Source organism: Lepus europaeus, chromosome 9 (genome assembly GCF_033115175.1).
Source record: "Lepus europaeus isolate LE1 chromosome 9, mLepTim1.pri, whole genome shotgun sequence".
In the NCBI taxonomy this organism is placed as follows: domain Eukaryota; kingdom Metazoa; phylum Chordata; class Mammalia; order Lagomorpha; family Leporidae; genus Lepus; species Lepus europaeus.
The window spans coordinates 100,637,594-100,650,912 of NC_084835.1; the positions used below are offsets into that span (position 1 = coordinate 100,637,594).

The following is a 13,319-nucleotide window of genomic DNA, read 5'->3' on the forward strand; positions in this document are numbered from 1 at the left end:
GATTAAGATGCCCCTGGCATTGCCTGTTTCTTGCATTGTAGTGCCTGGGTTTAAGCCTCCACGTCCTGGCTCTGCTGATGCCATCACCCTGCTAATATGCTCTCAGGCATTGGTAATGGCCCAAGTAGCTGCATCTCTGCCACCCATGTGGGGGACCTTAATCATGTTCCTGGCTCTTGAATTTGGACTGGCCCAGCCCCAGCTTTAGTGGGTACTTTATAAGTCAATCAGCAGATGGTCTCTTTCTTTTTTTCTCTCTCTCTCCCTTTCTCTCCCATTTAGATAAATAAAAATATAACATTAGAAAGTTCCTGATTAGAATAATTTAGGAATTCAAAAATAAACATGTTTTCAAATTCTCTGAACCAGATGCACAGAATTAAATAATTTAACTCCCCAGTATGCTTCACCTACAGGATAACTCAGTGGAAAACATCTGCTCTGTTGGTTCTGAGTCAGGGGCATTGCCACTGGCCTAATCATGTCTTGAACCCACAGAGTGACATCTTTAGGTGGATGCAATGAAGCAGCAGGAGTAACTGGGAAATATACGTGCTAGATGTTTTCAAAATCAAATCCATCAGATATTACTACTTTAAATTCACTCAAAATGGATTAGATCCACTCGTGTGATCTTGCCTCATACTAGTGTTGTTTAGTTAATGTTGCAATTAATCTTTGCAAAAATCTAATTCATTCCCAAGCTTCTCTCATGTCGTGATCTGTTTGTGTAAATCTTTTGAAACAAAATACCCTGTCTAATTTGATCTGTTGTTATGATTGAAAATAGTAAGTTGATACTGCTTTGTTTCTACAGCGATATAATTAAGATGCCCATGCTTTCCTAATTAATCCAATCTGAAATTGCTTTGGCTATTAGATATCCTAATAGAATATAATGCATTGTTTTTCTTTCTTATCTCTGTGATTAGTCAAGAGAATTAATTTTGCCAAGTTTCAAACACACCCAATATTGCATATTCAGATTTCAATCTAGGCATGACTTCTTTGTCAGATGTTATCCATCACTTACTAAATAGGATTACTTTTAAGAACTACTTTAACAATGTTTAATGTGTACTATATGAAATCAAATAATAATTTGAAATAAGAATATGCATTCATTTATATGTTTTATAAATTTTTACTTATGTATCACATATATAAATACACAGTAATTATATTTGGTAATAGGTATAATATATGTAGTATAATGAGGGTAATATATTTATTTCCTATGTTAAATCATATATATTACATAATAATTTAGTATATATGTATATACCCTAAATAATTATAAAATGTTTTCTAGATATGCAAATTAAGTGTCCTCTACATTGCCTATTGTAAAGGAGAGACATAAAAAAATGTAAGCACTTAATTAGGAGAAATTCAATTCATGGCCAGTTTATTTTGACTACACTGATAGTCATCACATCTGATGGGTAGTCTTTTCAAGATTACTTACTTAGACGTTGGAGAAGGAGGAACAACCAGAGATATAGTCAGAGACAGCTTCATCTGCTGGTTCATTCCCTAAATGCCCCAAATGGCGAGAACTGTACTGGAAAATAGCGAAGGGCCAGGAATTCAATCTAGCCCTTCTATCTGAGTGGCAAGCACAACTACTCAAACAATCATCTGCTGTCAGGGTGCACATTAGTAGGAAACTGAACTCAGGAGCAGAACTGAGGCTCAAACCCAGGCTCGCTCATACAGGATGTGGGTATACAGTGTCTTTGACCACTAGACCAAATACCTTCCCCCATGGTTAGTTTTTAAAAATAAAAAATAAATTATCCCTTCCTTCCCCAGCTTCTGGTAACCACCATTATACATGTCTTCACCTCTGTGAAATCACCTTGTTTTTAAACTCAACAGATGGTTGAGATAATATGATACTTTTCTTTCTGTCTTTGACTTTTTTGACATAATGACCTCCAGTTCAAATCACGTTGTTGCAAATGACAAGCTTTCAGTCTTTTCTAGGGTGCAGTAAGTTATTCCATTGTATGTATGTACCGCATTATCCTTATCCACTCATTAATAGATGGACACTTAGTTTGCTTCTCTTTCTTGGCAATTGTGAATAATACTGTAATAAACACAGGAGTGCAAATAGCTCTTTGACAAACAGATTTCCTTTCCCTTAAATACATACTCAGAGGTGGAATTGCTAGATCATTTGTTAACTCTGTTTTGTCTTTTAGGAACCTCCATGTTGTTTCCACATTGGCTGTCCTAATTTACATTCCAGTCAGCAGTGTACAAGGGTTCTCTTTTCTCTGCATTTTTGCAAACATTTTTCTTTTGCCTTTTCAATAAAGCCTATTGAACTGGAGTGAGGTGACATCTCATTATACTTTTGAATTGCATTTCCCCAGTGATTAGTTATATAGAATGTCTTCATTTGGCAATTGTCTGTTTACATGGAGTTTTATTGCACAGTAGTGTGAAATTAGATAATGTACTGTATATTCTCTCTAAAATACTAATTAGAAGATAAGAGTTGGGATTTTTTCACCATAAAGAAATGCTAAATGTTTGAAGAGATAAATATCTTCACCCTAATAGACACTATACAATATGTTCATGTTCTGAAGCATCACATAGCACTTCAGCAATATGCACAATTTTTATATTCCATTAAAATATCTTTAAAAAATGAAAACTAAAAAAATGCTAATATTCTATCAAAATTATTTTAGGTTATAAGAATGTAAACTAGGAAAAAGAGGTGACTTAATATTTCATTTTAATGCTTATGTTCAAATATGATGCTTAGCAATAGCTATTACATTAAAATATAATGTGCTGGCAAAACTACTCTTTATAAAATATCCCTAAGCCCATTTACCAATGATCAGGGTAAAAACCTATGTGAGAGATAGTGAACTTGAAACCAACACACTTTGATCAAATTATTTTGAATTTTTTGCCTAAAATTGAAAAAAATTGAATATAATCAAAGTATATACGTCTCATGAAAACCTCTTAATGAGTTGGGGGAGAGAGTGAGCACTCGTGGTACTAGTAGTATGTTCTTAATTTGATTGTTATTAGTATGATCAAAGAATCAAAAACTCATCTATACACTTGCATGCATTTGTGGTATATATACTATACTTCTATAAAATGTAAGAAAGCCTGTTTTAAATATTATATTTTGAAAAATTCCATTTTTAACTAATTTTTAAACACATTTTCAAGTATTTAATTAGTTAAAACAGTCTTTTTCTTAAAGTATAATCTATTCATAGTTTTCAGCTTTGACTATATTTCCCTTCTCTTATATTTAAATTCAGTATTTTAATTTTGTTTCCCAAGGCTACATCTTTTCTGAATTTGCAAAGAAGGTTACAACTTCATATGAGAAATAAGTCTTGCATAACTAATAAGTTTAAACATTAGCCCCATTAAAAAAATCTGTTTTATGAAAATTTTATTGCTAATAAAGTACATGAATAAAAATATTTGAAACACTAAGATAAAATTGCTATGTGAAAATATTTTTGATGGAAAAAAGCATTTCCTAATTGCATACATTTGGAGGAAAATTCTGATTAATTTAAATTTCATAGGCATTCTGCAACTCAGTAGAAATTAGATTAAAATTTCCTTCCTACTTATTAAGCTCATGGGCCCTGTCTTAACTTTTTTTCTACAAGGAAATGTAATTTCTTTCTTATATTTTTCATACTGACTCATACAGCACAGGTTCACCATGCCCTTGACCTTGTCACATACTAATATAAAGTTTATATGTTAAAACTTTAAAAAGTTGTAACAAAATAGTGTGGATTGTTTTGATACTGTAATTCAGAAGAAAAAGCAAATTGAAAACAGGTCAGCATCACTAGCCATTATAAAAATGCAAATTATTATTTTTTAACGATTTATTTATTTCAAAGAGTTACACAGAGAAGGCAAGGTAGAGAGAGGGGTCTTTCATATGCTGGTTCACTCCTCAATTGGCCACAGCTGTGCCAATCCCAAGCTAGGAGCCTGGAGTTTCTTCCGGATCTTCCCACGTGGGTGCAGGAGCCCAAGGACTTGGGCCATCTTCTGCTTTCACAGGCCATAGCAGAGAGCTGGATGGGAAGTGGAGCAGCAGGGACTGGTACTGGTATGGAATGCCCGCACTGCAGGAGGCAGCTTTACCCCTACACCATAGCACTGGCCCCAGGGAAAATGCAAATTAAGGCCATAAAGAGAGGGTGCACAAATTGATACATAACAATATGAATAAATCCCCAAAACCCTATTTTGAAAAAATACTAAATAAATTTGTATAATAAGGCTGTATTATTAAGCTCAATAAAAGGCAAACCTTTTGGTAGAAGTCATAACACAGGCAGTTCCCTTTGGTATACAAATTTTAATGAAAAAGAGTACAGAAGTTTAGGAGGGATAGAAATATATCTATTTTTTGTGGAGAATACATGCACACAAACATATACATACACATAAATATTAATCAAGCTACATAAAAATGCACATTTTACCAAATATAAAGCATACCTTAATAGATAAAATACAGTATTATAGTTATTTAGAAAATAGAATGTATTCACAGGGGCCGGCGCCGTGACTCACTTGGCTAATCCTCCGCCTGCGGCGCTGGCATCTCATATGGGTGCCGGTTCTAGTCCCAGTTGTTCCTCTTCCAGTCCAGCTCGCTGCTGTGGCCCGGGAAGGCAGTGGAGGATGGCCCAAGTGCTTGGGCCCTGCACCCCCATGGGAGACCAGGAGAAAGCACCTGGCTCTTGGCTTCGGATCAGCATAGCTCTGGCCGTAGCAGCCATTTGGGGGATGAACCAACGGAAGGAAGACCTTTCTCTCTGTCTCTCTCTCTCACTGTCTAACTCTACTTGTCAAATAAATTAAAAAAAAAAAAGAATGCATTCACAAACAATGATTATACTAAAACTTAAAATATATAAAGATCTGACGTCTGAGAACAATTCTTCATCAGGCCAAATAGTTCTGATTTCTGGATAACTCTTACCTGCAACTTTTTTTTGCCAGGCAGAGTTAGACAGAGAGAAAGGTCTTCCTTCCATTGGTTTACCCCTGAAATGGCCGCTATGGCCAGCACGCTCTGCCAATCAGAAGCCAGGAGCCAGGTGTCTTCCCCTGGTCTCCCATGCGGGTGCAGGGCCCAAGCACTTGGGCCATCCTCCACTGCCTTCCTGGGCCACAGCAGAGAGCTGGCCTGGAAGAGGGGCAACCAGGACATAACCGGTGCCCCAACCAGGACTAGAACCTGGAGTGCCAGTGCCACAGGCGAAGGATTAGCCTAGTGAGCCATGGTGCCGGCCATACCTGCAACTTTCTTGAGAATGGTTTTTTTCATCAAGCACAAACCCCTTGAAAACCCCAAAACTCTGCCCATACCAAAGGAAGAAAAGAAATGGATTGCAAGTCAGAAGTTGGTAGTTAGATACCTACTCCTGAAACTGAGTCACTATTTTAACGCTGGTAAAAGTTTCCTGGACCCTAACTGCAATAATCATAGGGGCACATGTATGTTTGTCTAGACTGCCACTACATGTATTTTATAAACATTAATAAAGTAGATACTGTTATTTAATCTCAGTGAGGTTTATTTATTTTATGTTTGTGATGGCCATTCTGAGTGTAGTGATAAAATGACTAAAACAGATGGCCAGTTGTGAGTTAATCTACATTTGGGTCATAATGAGATGAATCACTCTCTTATTAGCAGGCCCATCAATGCAATTTATTAAGCATATAATTGAAGTTAAACAGTTCTTTGGAAAATATGGTCAATTTTTTATACTTTTCAGATGTAGGTCCTTAAAGTAGGATGTTTTGCTAAATGAAGTTAACCAGCATTTAAAGAAATGTAGGAACTCACGTAAGAGAAAGCTAATGAGTTTTCACATTCTGGAGAAAGGATCATTGCAATTGAGCTTAGAATCATCAAAGGTTATAGTTACTAGAGTGGATGAGAGACTACAGAAGCATCTGAAGTTGGAAAGTGCTACTTGTAAGATCACAGTGAGGGGAGTCCAGAGTCTACTGTGTGGTGCAATTTGTATGACATGGTATTGTGGGCGAATTGAGTTCTCCATTTAATTGAATTCACTGGAGAATCAAAAAATACACTTTACATATTTTATTTAAAGTACTTCCCCCAAATTAAACTTAGAATGCAGCTAATATTCTACTAAGGAATTGAAATTCCAAATGTAAAGTTATCATCCTTTCAATTCCCTTAGATGTTTGATAAGTGAGAAAAGGAATATCAGCAATTAGACTCTAGTATTTCTCTTTATTTTCTTTTTCCTGCTTTGCATGTAGATTTCTTTCTCTTTTTTGAAGATTTATTTATTTGTAAGATAGAATTTACATAGAGAGAGACAGAAAGACAGATCTCCCATCTGCTGGTTCACTCCCCACGTGGCCCTAATAGGCAGGGCTGTGCCAGGCCAAAGCCAGGAGCCTGGAGCTTCATCCAGTTCTCCCACATGGGTGCAGCAGCCCTAGCATTTGGGCCACCTTCTGCTGCTTTTCCCAGGCCATTAGTTGGGAGCTGGATTGGGAGTAGAGTGTCTAAGACTTTAACCAGTGCCAATATAGGATGCTGTTGTCATAGGCAGCAACTTTACCCTCTGTGGCACAGCACTGTACCCCCCAAATAGTGATTTCTGATAAGCCATTTAATAAAGCTAAAACTCCTGATTTTAATTATTAATAAATTGTATGTTTTAAATCCCAGATGAAGGAACTGCAAACTTTCTGATTTGACCAGATGGCTAAAATCTTGAAATAGAAAGTTTTAGGATGAATATAAATTTCATGCATATAGCACAATTATATCACAGTCAACTTTTATGAATGTAATTCATCTTAGGTACCCATAAATACTAATGCAATTTCAGATTTTTCCCAGCATTTCTATTGACACTTTTGGATGTGGATTAGCCTTGAATTGATTGTGTTTAGTTGATGTTGGCTTTAGATATCCCTGATGTCATAATTACATTTGTGTATTTGTGTGTGTGTGTGAGAGAAGGGGAAAGCTTGAAATGTTTTGTAAGCTACCTTAAATATGTCTATTGTTTTGACAGTTTCGAAGAAGTATGCTTATACAAGCATTGCCTTTATAATGTTTTAATTTTTTTCAGATGAGTATGGTGGGAAGAATCACTATATTCCTAAAGTTGTGCTTACAAAATTTATACTCATTAAATAAAAGCTTCCTTTGGGAAAAAATTTTAAAATAGGGTGCTTTTTATTGTAACTGTACATCCATAATAGAGGTTTGCAGAGACCTACTCTGTCATTTGACAAACCCTAAAATTACTGCTAGTAAGGTTTTCAAAAGTTTAAATAAACAAATGTATATTTTAACTACACTTTAAGGAAATCTATTCACAGCCTGAGATTAAGAAAGTCCTTTTATAACCTGTAATTGTAGCTATTACTACCATTAACATTGTACCTAAACCTTTGCGCTGTCATGTGTCTTCCACAAAACAACATGAAAATGCATTATAAATTCCCAAAACTTAGGAAATTAATAGAACATGTTTGAGGATCTATAGATTCAAATTTATCACTGTTTAATTTCAGGGCATGGCTAAATATTGTAAGTAAAATGAATTGGACCAAAACACTATCACTTTTGAGAATGCACACCTCCTCTCATAAAACAAAAATATGTATATTTTTCTCCTTTTCATCTTCTGAATTTCCATTTAAAAAGATATAAATTAAGGTGGGAAAGAATCTGTGTGTTTGGGGGTGCAATGTTAAATAAATGGTTGCAAATAAATTCTTAATTTAGAGCCTATGCAAATTTCAATGTAGTTTTTATAGCTATTCAACCAGAGAAGCAAGTGTCTTCTGCTAACCTTGACGAAGATACTGTATTCTGATGAAACAAAATAGGACATACCTTTGGGAAGGTAGACCTCATATTTGAGTTAGAAAAATTGATTTGAAAAGCATTACCCTTGCATTGGCTGTATTAAAAGTTTTATAATTTTAAGAATTATTTTAGGGGCCGATGGCATGGTGCAGAGGTTTAAGCCGCCTGCAACCCCCGTATCCCATGTGAGTGCCTGTTTGAGTCCAGACCTGGCTGCCCCACATCTGATACAGCTCCCTGTTAATATTCCTGGGAAGGCAGCAGAAGATGGTCCAAGTATTTAGGCCTCTGCCACCCATGTGGGAGATCCAGATGGTGTTCCAGGTTTCTGGCTCAGCTTGGCAATTGCATCCATTTGGAGAGTGAACCAGCAGGTGGAAGAGCTCTTTCTGTGTCTGTATCTCTCTCTGTTACTCTCTCTTTTGAATAAATAAAATAAATCTTAAAGAATTAGGGATAAATTTTAAGTAAGAATAGGACTGGAAAAATTTCTTGTATAAGTCTATAGTATTATCCACTAGAAATAATAAAAGTAATATATATTACCTAACATGTAAAAGCCATGATCTGCCAACATGGAACTAAATGGTTAGTAAAAATTTGATTCTTCCATTTGTTTAATTGTACAGATGCCAGTGTGCTTTGTATTTGGAGACTAGTGAAATACTGCAAGGGAAAATTCTTCAAAATTGAGCATTTTTGAAAATGTGCCAAATTATAAAAGAAACAAGAAAATAGTATTTCACTATATCTGTTTTCAAAAGAGATTTCACATTTCTGCTCTTCACTATTTGGAGGTCATCAGCAATAGAAAATTGAGTCAAGCACTAACGTCAACTGGCTTCTACAGAAACATGTTTGCTGGGTGATAAGGGTTTCCTGTGTGTGCAGCTAAGCAGCAGCCATCTGCAAGCAGGAGTATATTTTATGTCAGTGTGCAATGGAGGACTTTGAAAAATGGTTCATAGAGGGGCTTCCTTTAGTTTTATAAAAGGCAGTGTGGCATTCAAAAGTAATGGTATAATCAATTTTTTTGAGCGGCAAGTTTACAAATGTTCATTTTCTTATTGTGCTTCATAACATAACATGCATATTTTGCTTATGTATAATTTTATGCACCAATAACTTACAATAAAAATAAAAATTAATAGTATGTCATTCAAGGTAAGCACATCTTTTAAATAAGTTACCTATCTCTGTATTTCCGTCTTTTTTAATGTAGCACATTTTAAGTCCTTTCATTTCTAATTGTTATTTTAACTAACAATAGTTTAAAAACAGATATATCCAGTGTTAGAAGTCTGTGAATGTTTTAAGTTCCCATACTGACTCCTGAATCTGTGGTTACTGGTACAGTAGACAACCTTCAATTGAAGTTTACTTTCATGATATTCAGGGATAATTCTTTGGAACATTGGTGCTTAAACTTAGAGTGGTTGAGGATAAAAGCTAGTGATTATCCCCTCCACCCCTCTCACAGCAACATCCTCAACTTTTAAAAACAGTTGTAGTGCTTCCCTTTCATTGCAAATTTACTGCAAGTCCTCTGCAGTTGTTCCTAATGTAGATTTTGCTTGCATTGCCTCATATCAATCCAGGCATTACATGTTTCAATCTGTTTGCATTACCTGTTCTTAATCCTCATGTTTAGAGGATTTGGGTTGCAACAGCATTTATCCATGCAGAGAAGCAATCTGTGTGCCACTGCCATGTACATCTTTTTCCTTGATCTTTCATATGACTTCCAGGTGTTAAGAAAATTGTTTAAGAACATCCAAGGGATTGAAAGCTGTCACCATATTATCCTTCCTATGCACAATGATACCAATTCTTAGCTAAACAAATATGTAGAAATAAATATTGACATCAATGTGTCAATACCACGCTTTCAATGTATTGGTTTAACTCAAAATCTGGATATAAGAGTTGCACCACTAGTTCCTAGTCTGGCTTTAAGGGGAAATTCATTATTCACCCAAGGATGTTAACATATTCTGTTATCTCTATTAGGAATATTTCTGCCCTACTAGGTACACATTTGTTTGGCTTGCCTCAGTTAATCCTTGATAACTCAATTAAAATGTCCCTTCCTCAGGCAGTTTCTTTAAACCTGTCCTTTCTCTATCATAGTGTGTAGTTCATTTTGTTTCCTCAAATACAAAGACCAGAGTCAACTATGGTGCCTCAAGTTTTGTGTATGTCCAAGGAACCTTAACTGTTGCACATGAAATGAGGTAAAGGAATGAATGCTGAGACAAATTGTTACACTGAAGTTATTGTTTTTTGATAGGTAAAGTGTGCCTTTCACCTTTAATTTTGAAGATTATCATGATAAAAAGTGAAAAATGATTTAACTCAAACTTTTAAAAAAGGCAAATTAAAATCATCTTGTTTTATACATAAATCATGATTGTTTTTCATGCAGTGATTTTCCATATTCTTTTCCATGATTTAGTCACTATTCCTTTTTTTTTTAAACAGGCAGAGTTAGACAGTGAGAGAGACAGAGAGAAAGGTCTTCCTTCCATTGGTTCACCCCCCAAATGGCCACTATGGCCAGCGCTGAACCGATCCAAAGCCAGGAGCCAGGTGCTTCCTCCTGGTCTCCCATGTGGGTGCAGGGCCTAAGGACTTGGGCCATCCTCCACTGCCTTCCCGGGCCACAACAGAGAGCTGGACTGGAAGAGGAGCAACTGGGACAGAACTGGCGCCCCAACCAGGACTAGAACCCAGGGTGCCAGCGCTGCCGGCGGAGGATTAGCCTAGTGAGCCGCGATGCCGGCTGTCACTATTCCTTTTTAAGAGAAGTTAAAAAAAAAAAAGCTTAGGAGGCAGGGACAGCAAGAAAGGAAGAAAGAAAGAAAGAAAGAAAGGAAGAAAGAAAGGAAGGAAGGAAGGAAGGAAGGAAGGAAGGAAGGAAGGAGGGAGGGAGGGAGGGGGGAAGGGAAGGAAGGAAGGAAGGGAAAGGAAGGGAAAGGAAGGGAAAGGAAGGGAAAGGAAAGGAAGGAAGGAAGGAAAGGAAGGAAGGAAGGAAAGGAAGAAAGGAAGGAAAGGAAGGAAGGAAGGAAGGAAAGGAAGGAAGGAAGGAAGGAAAGAAGGGAAGGAAGGAAAGAAGGGAAGGAAGGAAAGAAGGGAAGGAAGGAAAGAAGGAAGGAAGGAAGGAAGGAAGAAAAACAGAGAGGGCTCCCATCTGCTGTTTCAGTTCCCAGATGCCTACAGTGACCAGGTCTGGACCAGGGCACTGTAACCATTTGAGCCATCACTGTTACCTCCCAACAGAAAGCTAAAATCAAGAATCAAAGTTAGGAATCAATCCAGATTACTGATATGGTACTCAAGCATCTTACTGGCTAAACAAAATGCTTCCTCCATCCCCTGGAATGCATTTTAAGATCGAGATTTAGAACCATAGGGAATTTTGTGTTGATGTGAACAAGGAACCTTATATCTGAATTTCCTGAGAAAACTTGTAAAGAATATTTATCAGTATTTGGCACTGACTGGGGCCCATACCACCTATCACAGTTCTTCCAATATAATTTTCATAAATGAGATAGATGAGAGCTCTCCATAACTCAGTACATGACTACAAAATTTAGAACCACTTTCTAGGGGTTGGTGCTGTGGTGTAGCAGGTAAAGCCACTGCCTGCAGTGCTGGCATCCCATATGGGCACTGGTTTGAGTCCTGGCTGTTCTACTTCCTATCCAGTTCTCTGCTGTGACCTGGGAAATCAGTGGAAGATAGCCCAAGTCATTGGGCCTCTGCACCCGGGTGGGAAGACCCCAAAGATGCTCCTGGCTTCAGATTGGCACAGTCCTGGCCATTGTGGCCATCTGGGGAGTGAACCAGAAGATAGAAGACCTCTCTCTCTCTCTCTGCCTCTGCCTCTGCCTCTGCTCTCCCTTTCAAATATGTAAATCTTAATTTTTTTTTAAATAACCCCTTTTTTTAACTGAATGGCTTTTCAACATCCCCTTGAACCAGTGGCTCTGGTAACTATTAGGAAGACTAGGTATTTTTCTTTTGTCTCTGTGTTTCATTGGTATTGAAAAATCAAATAACTCCTAATTTTGTAAAAGATGTTAGAATTAAATTTATGATTTGAGAATAAATTCTGAGATAGGAAATTTTATAAAGTAAAAAAAATCTGGAGATCTTCCATGAGCTTCTCTCCCTTGGGTTGGAGTCTCTGGAGTACTTGCATCTACTATTACCTGTATTCCTAATCTGGGTTATCACTTTAGTCTGAAATTTGTGTATTCTTTTTTTTAAAGATTTATTTATTTATGGCCGGCACCGTGGCTTAACAGGCTAATCCTCTGCCTTGCAGCGCCGGCACACCAGGTTCTATCCCGGTTACCCCTCTTCCAGGCCAGCTCTCTGCTATGGCCCAAGTGCTTGGGCCCTGCACCCGCATGGGAGACCAGGAGAAGCACCTGGCTCCTGGCTTCGGATCAGCGAGATGCGCCGGCCGCAGCGGCCATTGGAGGGTGAACCAACGGCAAAAAGGAAGACCTTTCTCTCTGTCTCTCTCTCTCTCACTATCCACTCTGCCTGTCAAAAAAAAAATTTATTTATTTGAAAGAGTTGCAGAGAGAGAGAAGCAGAGGCAGAGAGGATGAGAGAGAGAGAGATCCTCCATCCACTGGCTGACTCCCCATTTGGCCGCAAGGGCCAGAGCTGTACTGATCTGAAGCCAGAAGCCAGGAGCTTCCTCTGTGTCACCCATGTGGGTTCAGGGTCCCAAGGACTTGGGCCATCTTTTACTGCTTTCTCAGGCCACAGCAGAGAGCTGCATCGGAAGTGGAGCAGCCGGGTCTCGAACCGGTGCCCATATGGGACGCCAACATTGCAGGCGGCAGCTTTATTTTCTATACCACAGTGCCAGCTCCCAAATTTGTGTATTCTTAAGGATCACCCCATACCAATCTGCCTTACTCTTTCCTGTCTATAAAATATCTAAATCTTTAAGTGAAATCCTTGGATGTATTTTACTATCTGTACATTTATATGTTATAGATTCTCTGGTTATACCAGTGATTGGAAAACTAAGGCCTAGATGACAAATACAGCCTGTTACTAACTTTGAAAAACAGTTTTGCTGGATTACAACCTTCCTCTCCCCTCGTATTATTCCATTTTATGTGTGGGTGCTTTAGTGTAGTGATGGCAGGGACCATATGGTATAAAGGAGTCAAAATATTTACTATCTGAATATTTAAGGAAAATAGCCTCTTCTGACCTGTAGTTTAAACCAAGGAATTACTAATTGTGGTTTTATGTGATATGTAACACAGAGTGAGGTTTCTTAGATACCTGGAGTCATAAAAAATGATTGTTGCCACATACTCAGGGTGAATTTGAATGGATGTAAGAATTGGGGAATGATGGAGACTGTGAGAATTTATAAGGTAGA

The 13,319-nt window shown here is 37.6% G+C and overlaps 1 protein-coding gene across 1 annotated transcript in view; it reads left to right on the forward strand.

Annotated features, from left to right (window-relative positions):
• DCC (DCC netrin 1 receptor) overlaps positions 1-13,319 on the forward strand; it is an 824,910-nt gene that overhangs the window by 288,480 nt on the left and 523,111 nt on the right. The gene's annotated exons all lie outside the window — the stretch shown is intronic.